The sequence below is a fragment of the Solanum lycopersicum genome, chromosome 11 (genome assembly GCF_036512215.1).
Source record: "Solanum lycopersicum chromosome 11, SLM_r2.1".
Lineage (NCBI taxonomy): Eukaryota > Viridiplantae > Streptophyta > Magnoliopsida > Solanales > Solanaceae > Solanum > Solanum lycopersicum.
In genome coordinates, this window is record NC_090810.1 from 11,949,966 (window position 1) to 11,962,240 (window position 12,275).

Genomic DNA, 12,275 nt, shown 5'->3' on the forward strand with positions numbered 1-12,275 from the left:
ACGATGGAGAAACTCTCCTATAGAGATGTGCTGGGTGGACGGGAGTGAAGTCAGCATAGGTGTTTACCATCTTCTTCCTTACCGCCTCTAAATATATCTCGACTCATCCCTTAAGAGTGATCTTCATCATAAAAAAGTGCAATCGCCTTGCTAGTCCTTCTTCTTTTCCGGTAGAATAGAAATTGCCCAAACCAAAAAAGGCTGAATAGGGATATTTAAAGGTAATACCTCATCCGCATCGAATAAGGTCACCTCTGTCCGCTTGCATACCACAGTCACAAGACTTGGATGAAAGAGTTCCTTCTTGTTTACCCCATAGAACATCTTCCACTCGGATATAATCTTTGCCACCACATTAATCTCAATAGCACATGCCACCACCAAAGCCCGGGGGAAGGTAACGTCGGTGCGATTGCTCGACGGGTGTATCCTCCTGGATACCAAGTGTAGAGACTTCTTAGGATTTTACGACTAGTTCATACTAGTGATACCCTCTGCGGTAGCCCAGTAAAATTGATCAAATCTTGTGGGATCCCAAATAGTATCTCGCAGCCACTGCAGGTACATCCCCTTAAGCTTGTCCTCAAACTCTAGGTTTTGGAATTTTGGCACCTCCAACACCTCATTGATAGTAGTGACATTAAAGGGAATTTCAACTCTCCAATTGTGAATAAATGGATAAGGAACATATGAGCGTACTGTGGGGACGATACAATAGAACTCCCTCACAAAGGTGGTGCGGGCATCTGTGGGAGCCTCAGTCGGTTGAAGCCACCAAAACTCTACCAACCGGGCATAGAAGGCAGGATATTTCTGTTTTATTTTATGAAGTACCATCGCCCTCTCACAGCAAAAACCAGTAGTGCGATGGGCATTGTGCCTCTCTCGACTAGCTGCATTGGAATAACCAGAAGAAGGGAGCATTGTCATCATTTTGACCACAATTTTAGGATAACTTGTGGAGAATAAAGACAAGTTGAAACAATATAGACCAGGTGGGGAAGCTTAAACGAAAAGAGGAAATTTTTTGAAGATAGGAAGCAGGCCAGTTGTTAGGGCCATCTCGCTACATCGGTCCACATCCTCATATAGCGGGATAATGTAGGCCGCTATAACAGGATACAGGCCACAGCAATGACTTTCATCTGGGACAAAAGCCATACGTGAAAATGATGTATTTTCGTCCCAAATATCCATTTTATCAGTTTTTTGACAAATCAGAGTATATCAATTACCTTAGAACACGAATTAACAATTATTTCAACCAAACAACCCCTAAAATTTTGTCTAAATCTGAGTTTGTGGAAAGAAGACTTTTCTACCTCTCCCACCCATTTCTTATCCATATAACCTTGTTTTTGTGAAATCCTTACGCCCAGGAAGTTGTATAAACGTTGGAGACGTGAGGAAAGTAAAAATGCTATATTTTTCTAATTCATTTAACAAACTAATTCAATTTCAAAAATAACTACCCAAAGACCACTCCTAGTCAATATGATTATAGCATGTAACCTATAGTGAGTAATGTTTTGAAAGCAAGGAATGTATTGGAGGAGGGGAATGAGAAAATTAGAAAGTGGTGGAGGAGTATGAGGGAAATGAGACTTTTTGTTCCTTTTGTTTTCTTCATTTATGTTGCCTGATCTCTTGCTCCAGCGGCAAGCCTGCTGCTCCAGCAGGCAGAACATTAGGGAAATGATGGCTTAAATTCACCAGATCTTTTCGTGGTGCCTTTTAGATTACCCTAACAAAAAGTCTCAAATCCCTTTCAATGTACAACATTTTGACCCTCTATTTAACGTATTTACCCGTATAAAGTTTCATACTTGCTAAAAGTCACGAACTTTTGTCGTTCCGTGTAAGAGTTGTGCTACTAGTAAACGTTTTTTGGTATGGGCGTATATGAACTGAGTCGTAGTAGTTCAAGGACTAACGGAAGGTGAATTGATATCTATTTTAATGACCCAAACTGTCATTATTTAAGAAGAATAAAACGCTGCAGCCAGATCAGCAAGGCAGAACCTTATTTAAGTGAAATTCTTATTTTTTCACCCTTGTAAAATACCCTAATAGGTCATAATTAACCTAGAAATCCCATAAAAGTTATTTCAAGTATGGAAAAGTAGGAGAGGGAACTTTCTACTATAAGGATGGTAGAATCTTACGAGATTTTGGTCACATTTCACTGTAGCGCATTTGAAAAAGCTGGAAGCAATATCTAAACCCCGTACAAATTGCTTGGCGCGCAGGTAGGTTAGGTTTATGTTGAGTAGTTATAAATCCATGTTTACCATGTAATATATGAATTTAATAGTATAAAGTATGTTAGACCTTCGTGCACCGAGTAAATTCCATGAAAAGTTGCTATAATTCAATGTTTATGGGGTTAGTGTTGAGTTGAGACGGTATATCGACCGAGCTTCTTATTTTTTGTTCGTGAATGGGTTTTTTCTTAGGTTATGGTATAATGGTGACAAAATAATCTAGTAAGGGTAAATAAATTTAGAAATTAAACTTTATGAAGAACTAGCATTTGTACTTATGTAACTCCATAAGAAGAAATCGAGAGAACCAATATGTAATTAAGTATATGACTAGGTGATGACTGTGATTCTATGATGGTGTGATATAGTCGTGTTTTTCTTCGTGGTGATACTTGTATTCATATGCATGTTGCAATAATGGTCTTAGATGTTGAAAAGAGATATGTGAATATCAATATGATGAAATCATGACATGAATGTGTGATCTTGGTGTTATTGTGATGTGTGATTGGGATCGTATGCTAAGTTCCGACACTCTAACTTTGATTGCCACGTTCTGGCATGCTAACTGGGATTGGGTACCATGTTCCGGAACTCTAACTTAGATCGATTTCCACGTTTCGATATAACACTTGGATCAGATTGTCACATTCCGCGATGTTAATAGTTTGACTTTGGGTCCCATGAGAGGGTCCACTACTTGTTATAAAATGTGTACGGTGAAATATATTGTGTTCAATTTTTCTCAGTGTGTATTGTATATATATGTTGAGGTTAAGCTATGATTTATTGGAATAATAAGTGTGGTAATGTTATTTGCAGTATATATTGTGGTTCGTATGTTTAAGCTATGATCTCTTGGAACCTTAAGTGTGGTAGTGTTACTTGTGGTATATAATGTGGTTAGTATGTTTAAGCTATGATCTTTTGAAACCTTACTGTGGTAATGATAATTGTAGTATACAATGTGGCTAGTATATTTAAGCTATGATCTATTGAAACCCTAAATTTGTTAGTGGTACTTGTAGGATATAAAGTGATTAGGTTGTAACCTCATAGGAAGGAGATAAATGGTAATTGGAAGGTATTCTATGTAAAGGTTAAAGGTGTAGAAGCGAGGGGTGCAGACATTATCTTTTATTATTCTGTTCACATCTTACGAGGTGGATGTCGGGTTGACTAATTATACATAATAGTACGTGTGGTTTTACTGATACTACTCTTTCCATGTATTTTTGACATGGTCTGGATGCAGGATTGGTGACGTTTCATTAGGTGAAGACGAAGAATTCCTCCAGCAGCTTAGACTCTTCTTTACGGATGGTAGGAGTTGTGTCCTTTGTAAAATTGTTATCCTATTGTAATTCTTAAAAGCTCTGGTACTTGTTAGACTAGATCCTTGGGGTTGTCAAGTTACTCTAAATAATTTTTTGACTAGTGCATAAATAATAGGTTCTAGTAATATTTTACCCTACAATATATCTATTTAGTTAATTTTCTGCATGAATAAACCTTTGGAATATGAGGGTTCTCCTACTTAGATGTTAGAGTTGGTGCCTGCACGGCCTGGTGAATTGGGTCAAAACACAATACTAGACCTTAACTAACATGTCAAATCATGAAACATTGAGCAGAAAATTACCAATTAATATAGCCTTCAACATATTATTAAATACAAGAAGTCAATAACATCATGAAATCATACTCATCATGACCTTGTAGTTGTATAGTCTGCATCTGTTAGAAATTAAAGTAAGACAATGCCTTTTTTTGATAGTCACTATTCAATAAATAGAGGATTCATAAATTATAGTTAGTCACTAAAATCTTATGAAATGTATTATTGTGTGTCGCTCCTTGAATCTAAAGTTATGGTTTGAGAAGAACACTCTCTTCACAAGACTATTACTTATCCTTTTCAGAGAACTTAAAGTTTGTATCTGCTCATAATTAGTTGCATGATCTAAGTTATTTCATATTAAGAGAATGTTCGTACCAGCAATGACATCGAATGCTAATCTCGCTCAGCTTTGTAGGCTTATATCTTGACAGGTATGAGGAGTAAATGTATTTTGGATCCTATACAAGCCTTACCCGAGGCACATAGAGATAAAATTCAACCTAAGATAATTATTTAGTAGCTATTGAGATCGAATGAAATCAAATGATTTTATTTCTCAGTCTTTCTAACTTAATTTTACAAAATTAAGATAAAAAATTTTGCAAAAATAAATCATTCACAACCACTAACAAAGAATTCCTCAAAGGTTAAAAGGATTAATAATCACTTTTGAGATTGAATAGATTCGGTCTTGAATGTTGGAATTAATGCATCAATATTTAGTCTTCCGAAATTGTCTCATAGTTTTTCAAGAAGTTTCTTTAGAATTTCCTAGTACATGTATCTAGTAAATTGTGATACATGTATTTAGTTATTTGTGTGAGACTTTTTGATTTATATCTTGAGTAGAATAAATAGTGATGTGGTTGATTATTGTAATCATCTCAAGTGGACTTAAGTAGCCTATAATAAACTTGAGTATTTTCTAAAGATATTATTTTTCTTTCCATGTTTCCTACAAATTGGTATCAAGAGCAGATTTTTATTCTTAATCTGGGTTAGGCGAAGAAAAAAATATGACATCCAAAACAAATGAAGGTGCTGATTGTTCAGTTGTTCTTACTCCATTTTTTTATGAAACTGAATTTGAATACTGGAAGATAAGAATGAGAACACATTTGAAAGCTGACGGTTTGTGGACTATTGTTCCAAATGGCTTTGAAGAGCCATACAACTATGGTGATCTTACAGCAGTAGAGATGAAAAATCTTGAGACTAAATATCGTCAAGATGCAAAAGACTTGAGACTAATCCAAATAGGAGTCTCAAGAGTATATTTTGCAAAAATTGCTACTTGTGAAACTGCAAAGGAAGCTTAGAATTTTCAGGAAACTGATGTGTATGATGACGAAAAGGTACGCACTATAAATCTTAAAACTCTTAGAAGAGAGTTTCAAAATTTAAAGATGATAGAATCTGAAAAATTGATGAATATTGCACAAGAGTCGATAATATTGTTAATGAAATGAGAAATCATAGTGATACAATTTCTTACCAACAAGTTATGGAATAGATTCTAATTAGTGTCACAGAAAAGTATGAGTACATCGTTTCTATGACTAAGCAGACGAAACATCTTTCTAATCTTTCCATCAAGAGCTAGTTAAATCATTTCGTGCACACGAGAAGCGAAGATTTTTTCATGAAGATCAACCCAAAGAGATGACGGCTTTTCAGTCTAAAATGAATGAGAATTCTCGAAATTTCTCAAAAATTCATCAGAAGAAAAATCACAAGCCAAAAAAGAAGCAGGATCATGGTGGTTCTTCCAAGAAGGTTGAAGAAAAAGAAAAGAAAAACTCTATTCTTTTTTGTAAAGTTTGCAAAAAGACTAACCACAATACAGAAAAAATGTTGGCACAAAGGCAAGCCATTAGGGTTTGTCACATATAATACATAATTATTTTAATCAGAAAAAAAAAAGAGAAGAATGTAATGACCCGGAAGGTCATTTCAAATAAAAAAATTGATTATTCTTTTAACTTGAGTTAATTTATGAGTAATTATAGATAATTGACTTAATTGATAATTAATGGGCTAAAGTGATAATTTATTTAACACCTTATAATATTTAATCCATATTTATCAAAAATAAGTTACTAGGGTTTGTCACATATAATACATAATTATTTTAATCAGAAAAAAAAAAGTGAAAAGAGAAGGGACGAAAACATACCTGAACAGAGAATGACGAAGGAAAAGAGAACAAACTGCATCATCGTAAGAACAATTCTTTTTCATGTTCTCTTAGGCATGCATTAATTGTTCCTCATAGTGCATATTCTATCATAATTGATGCATATATATATGTATATAATAGTATTACATTATAATTGAATTGAAATAGGGGTTTTGGAATATAGTGCATGTGATATATGTATATGTACAATGATGATATGCCATGTGTTAGTTTTATGTCTTATTCAATTTGCTCTTACCAGAATTTTAAGGAACAATCTGTTCCAATTGCATGTAGTGGTCTAATTTATATTTGGAATATATAGAAATTAGAGAATTTTGTGATATTGTAATTTATCTATAAAAGTCAAAAGATGAATGAGATCCCTTTTAGTTATTGGAGTATTTCACATACTTAACTAACTATTCACATTAGTTAGATTGTCATTGGTCCGGTAGCTAGATTTTATTTTATATAAATGGAGAAGATTCGGTTTAGGTATGTATGTTATGTTAAATTACTAGGAATATTTTTATCTTCGATTATAAAAGTTTTCATATGGTTATCGCCTTAAAATTCAAGGTTTGACATATTAAGATACCTAATTAAATAGTAGGTGCATTGTGGTTCGTGAATGTCAATTGACTTTTATATTTGAAGGAATAAAGACTTAACCCTAGGCTTGATGTTTTGAAATTTTGAAAGTTGGTATATTCACTTGTATCAAGAGTAAGAACTTGATTATAAATGTGGACTCTAGGGGTTTTAAGTGATTTTTGGAGTACGAGGTAGAAGTATATCAATGTTGTTGTCTATACGGTCATTTAATCAAGAACTAATTGTATTTTATGGATTTGGGCAAGTTAATGGGTCTAAGTTAGACATATAGTAATATGAATGTTGTTAGTTTCGAAATCTTATCGTGATCATTTGTATGAATAGATTGCTTGAGTTGGAAGTTCAACGAAAATTAAAGGCTCAAGTCATGGAGTGAGTTTTCGATAAATTGAGGCAAGTGGATTTCTAAACTCTTGTTAAGTGTATGGAATGCGTGTATTTCCTAATGATATGTGTTTGGGAGTAACGGGATTGGTGATGAGTTGACTTGTCCACATTGATTAATTCTAATGATGAAATAAAAGGGATAACAAAAGGCGATGTGATTAATTATTTATGTGTGATGTGTTGAGAAAATTTTGATGGCTTGTTGAATCATTATTGATGTGATTTCATGTTTGTGTGGTTGTGAACTGTGCAATGTTATGAAAATGGTCATCTCCTCATTATTTGTGTGAACATGTCATTGCATTATTCTGAGACATGGTTGTGAAAGTGTTATGTGCATTGAGAAAGAATGATAACTTAAAGAGGATGTACCATTTCGAGGGACGTATCGCGCGCCGCGATGGATACTATATTTCGAGGGACGTATCGCGCACCGCGATGGATACTATATTTCGAGGGATGTATCACGCGCCACGATGGTTACTGTTATCGAGGGTCTTATCGTGCGCCGCGACAGATGCATGGACAGATATGTCCCCCATGGGTCCCGGACTGAGAGACAGCGGGTGTGTATCACTAGGCCAGACATGCATCATTATACTTGACATTGCATTTCATTACATTGCACATACTTATCATTAGTGAACTTGATATTGTGTTTTGCTGATCTGGTGATTGCCTTTTTGCGGAACTTGTGATTGTTGAATACTGAGCTTGTTATTGAGGATATATAATTTGTTGAAGTGTTGTTGTTGAGGATATATGATTTGTTGAAGTGTGTTATTGAGGATATGTAATTTTTTGGAAGTGTTGCTATTGAGGATATCTAATTTGTTTAAGTGTTGATGTTGAGGATATGTAATTTGTTAAAGTGTTGTTGTGGAGGATATGTAATTTGTCTAAATGTTTTTGTTGAGTTACGTTCTATGTAAACTGTGAGTTGTTAGGTTGGGCTGATGTTTATGTAGGTTGTAGTTGTGGAGGTTCGGTTGGGGGTGGTAGGAGTACCCGTATTTCATCCCCTTAGCTTGTGTTTAGAGGTTTACTTGCTGAGTACCGTGTGGTTTGGTACTCACCCCTTGCTTCTACAAATTTTTGTAGGTTACTAGCCCGGACATTATGATATATTCTCTTCTTTTCCGAGGCTTCCTGGAGATTTTGTGAGGTAGTTGTTGGTCATCTCAGCATCCCTCCTTACTCTTTCTTATGATTTTGTTCTACTCTAGAAACAATATCATATGCGACTTATGTTTTCTTTTGATCCGATTGTAATACTTTAGAGGCTTGTACACATGACAACCAGGTTTTAGGGTATACTGTAAGTTGATTGTAAATTTTCCGCATTTTTATTGTAATAGTAGAGTTTTAGGCTTACTTGTATTGATGGGATAAGACGAGTGCCATCACGTCCATTTTTGGGTCGTGACATATTAAGATACCTAATTAAATAGTAGGTGCATTGTGGTTCGTGAATGTCAATTGACTTTTATATTTGAAGGAATAAAGACTTAACCCTAAGCTTGATGTTTTGAATTTTTGAAAGTTAGTATATTCACTTGTATCAAGAGTAAGAACTTGATTATATATGTAGACTCTAGGGGTTTTAAGTGATTTTTGGAGTACGAGGTAGAAGTATATCAATGTTGTTGTCTATAGGGTCATTTAATCACGAACTAATTGTATTTTATGGATTTGGGCAAGTTAGTGGGTCTAAGTTAGACAAATAGTAATATGAATGTTGTTACTTTCGAAATCTTATCGTGATCATTTGTATGAATAGATTGCTTGAGTTGGAAGTTCAACGATAATTAAAGGCTCAAGTCATGGAGTGAGTTTTCGATAAATTGAGGCAAGTGGATTTCTAAACTCTTGTTAAGTGTATGGAATGCGTGTATTTCCTTATGATATGTGTTTGGGAGTAACGGGATTGGTGATGGGTTGACTTGTCCACATTGATTAATTCTAATGATGAAATAAAAGGGATAATAAAAGGCGATGTGATTAATTATTTATGTGTGATGTGTTGAGAAAAGTTTGATGGCTTGTTGAATCATTAATGATGTGATGTAATGTTTGTGTGGTTGTGAACTGTGCAATGTTATGAAAATGGTCATCTCCTCATTATTTGTGTGAACATGTCATTGCATTATTCTGAGACATGGTTATGAAAGTGTTATGTGCATTGAGAAAGAATGATAAATTAAAGAGGATGTACCATTTCGAGGGACGTATCGCGCGCCGCGATGGATACTATATTTCGAGGGACGCATCGCGCGCCGCGATGGATACTATATTTTGAGGGATGTATCGCGCGCTGCGATGGTTACTGTTATCGAGGGTCGTGTCGTGCACCGCGACAGATGCATCGACAGATATGTCCCCCATGGGTCCCGGACTGAGAGACAGCGGGTGTGTATCACTAGGTCAGACATGCATCATTATACTTGACATTGCATTCCATTACATTGCACATACTTATCATTAGTGAACTTGATATTGTGTTTTGCTGATCTGGTGATTGCCTTTTTGCGGAACTTGTGATTGTTGAATACTGAGCTTGTTATTGAGGATATATAATTTGTTGAAGTGTTGTTGTTGAGGATATGTGATTTGTTGAAGTGTGTTATTGAGGATATGTAAATTTTTGGAAGTGTTGCTATTGAGGATATCTAATTTGTTTAAGTGTTGATGTTGAGGATATGTAATTTGTTAAAGTGTTGTTGTGGAGGATATGTAATTTGTCTAAATGTTTTTGTAGAGTTACGTTCTATGTAAACTGTGAGTTGTTAGGTTGTGCTGATGTTTATGTAGGTTGTAGTTGTGGAGGTTCGGTTGGGGTGGTAGGAGTACCCGTATTTCATCCCCTTAGCTTGTGTTTAGAGGTTTACTTGCTGAGTACTGTGTGGTTTGGTACTCACCCCTTGCTTCTACAAATTTTTGTAGGTTACTAGCCCGGACTTTATGATATATTCTATTCTTTTCCGAGGCTTCCTGGAGATTTTGTGAGGTAGTTGTTGGTCATGTCAGCATCCCTCCTTACTCTTTCTTATGATTTTGTTCTACTCTAGAAACAATATCATATGAGACTTATGTTTTCTTTTGATCCGATTGTAATACTTTAGAGGCTTGTACACGTGACAACCAGGTTTTGGGGTATACTGTAAGTTGATAGTAAATTTTCCGCATTTTTATTGTAATAGTTGAGTTTTAGGCTTACTTGTCTTGGTGGGATAAGACGAGTGCCATCACGTCCATTTTTGGGTCGTGACATATTAAGATACCTAATTAAATAGTAGGTGCATTGTGGTTCGTGAATGTCAATTGACTTTAATATTTGAAGGAATAAAGACTTAACCCTATGCTTGATGTTTTGAAATTTTGAAAGTTTGTATATTCACTTGTATCAAGAGTAAGAACTTGATTATAAATGTGGACTCTAGGGGTTTTAAGTGATTTTTGGAGTACGAGGTAGAAGTATATCAATGTTGTTGTCTATAGGGTCATTTAATCACGAACTAATTGTATTTTATGGATTTGGGCAAGTTAATGGGTCTAAGTTAGACATATAGTAATATGAATGTTGTTAGTTTCGAAATCTTATCGTGATCATTTGTATGAATAGATTGCTTGAGTTGGAAGTTCAACGAAAATTAAAGGCTCAAGTCATGGAGTGAGTTTTCGATAAATTGAGGCAAGTGGATTTGTAAACTCTTGTTAAGTGTATGGAATGCTTGTATTTCCTTGTGATATGTGTTTGGGAGTAACGGGATTGGTGATGGGTTGACTTGTCCACATTGATTAATTCTAATGATGAAATAAAAGGGATAACAAAAGGCGATGTGATTAATTATTTATGTGTGATGTGTTGAGAAATGTTTGATGGCTTGTTGAATCATTGTTGATGTGATTTCATGTTTGTGTAGTTGTGAACTGTGCAATGTTATGAAAATGGTCATCTCCTCATTATTTGTGTGAACATGTCATTGCATTATTCTGAGACATGGTTGTGAAAGTGTTATGTCCATTGAGAAAGAATGATAACTTAAAGAGGATGTACCATTTCGAGGGACGTATCGCGCGCCGCGATGGATACTATATTTCGAGGGACGTATCGCGCGCCGCGATGGATACTATATTTCGAGGGACGTATCGCGCGCCGCGATGGATACTATATTTCGAGGGACGTATCGCGCGCCGCGATAGTTACTGTTATCGAAGGTCGTGTCGTGCGCTGCGACAGATGCATGGACAGATATGTCCCCCATGAGTCCCGGACTGAGAGACAGCGGGTGTGTATCACTAGGTCAGACATGCATCATTATACTTGACATTGCATTCCATTACATTGCACATACTTATCATTAGTGAACTTGATATTGTGTTTTGCTGATCTGGTGATTGCCTTTTTGCGGAACTTGTGATTGTTGAATACTGAGCTTGTTATTGAGGATATATAATTTGTTGAAGTGTTGTTGTTGAGGATATGTGATTTGTTGAAGTGTGTTATTGAGGATATGTAAATTTTTGGAAGTGTTGCTATTGAGGATATCTAATTTGTTTAAGTGTTGATGTTGAGGATATGTAATTTGTTAAAGTGTTGTTGTGGAGGATATGTAATTTGTCTAAATGTTTTTGTTGAGTTACGTTCTATGTAAACTGTGAGTTGTTAGGTTGGGCTGATGTTTATGTAGGTTGTAGTTGTGGAGGTTCGGTTGGGGGTGGTAGGAGTACCCGTATTTCATCCCCTTAGCTTGTGTTTAGAGGTTTACTTGCTGAGTACCGTGTGGTTTGGTACTCACCCCTTGCTTCTACAAATTTTTGTAGGTTACTAGACCGGACTTTATGATATATTCTCTTCTTTTCCGAGGCTTCCTGGAGATTTTGTGAGGTAGTTGTTGGTCATCTCAGCATCCCTCCTTACTCTTTCTTATGATTTCGTTCTACTCTAGAAACAATATCATATGAGACTTATGTTTTCTTTTGATCCGATTGTAATACTTTAGAGGCTTGTACACGTGACAACCATGTTTTGGGGTATACTGTAAGTTGATAGTAAATTTTCCGCATTTTTATTGTAATAGTTGAGTTTTAGGCTTACTTGTATTGGTGGGATAAGACGAGTGCCATCACGTCCATTTTTGGGTCGTGACACTCTACTTTAAGCGTGGGTTTTTAATCTCATTACACAAAACTTTCTTTCTCTTTT

General features: G+C 35.6%; 1 long non-coding RNA gene across 1 annotated transcript; it reads left to right on the forward strand.

Moving 5' to 3' along the window:
• Positions 1 to 7,004: 7,004 nt before the first annotated feature.
• On the forward strand, positions 7,005 to 10,251 carry LOC138339529 (uncharacterized). Its single transcript, XR_011212341.1, has 4 exons — positions 7,005 to 7,075; positions 8,171 to 8,234; positions 8,850 to 8,918; positions 10,013 to 10,251. It is a non-coding gene; the product is annotated as an uncharacterized lncRNA (long non-coding RNA).
• The last annotated feature ends 2,024 nt before the right edge of the window (positions 10,252 to 12,275 follow it).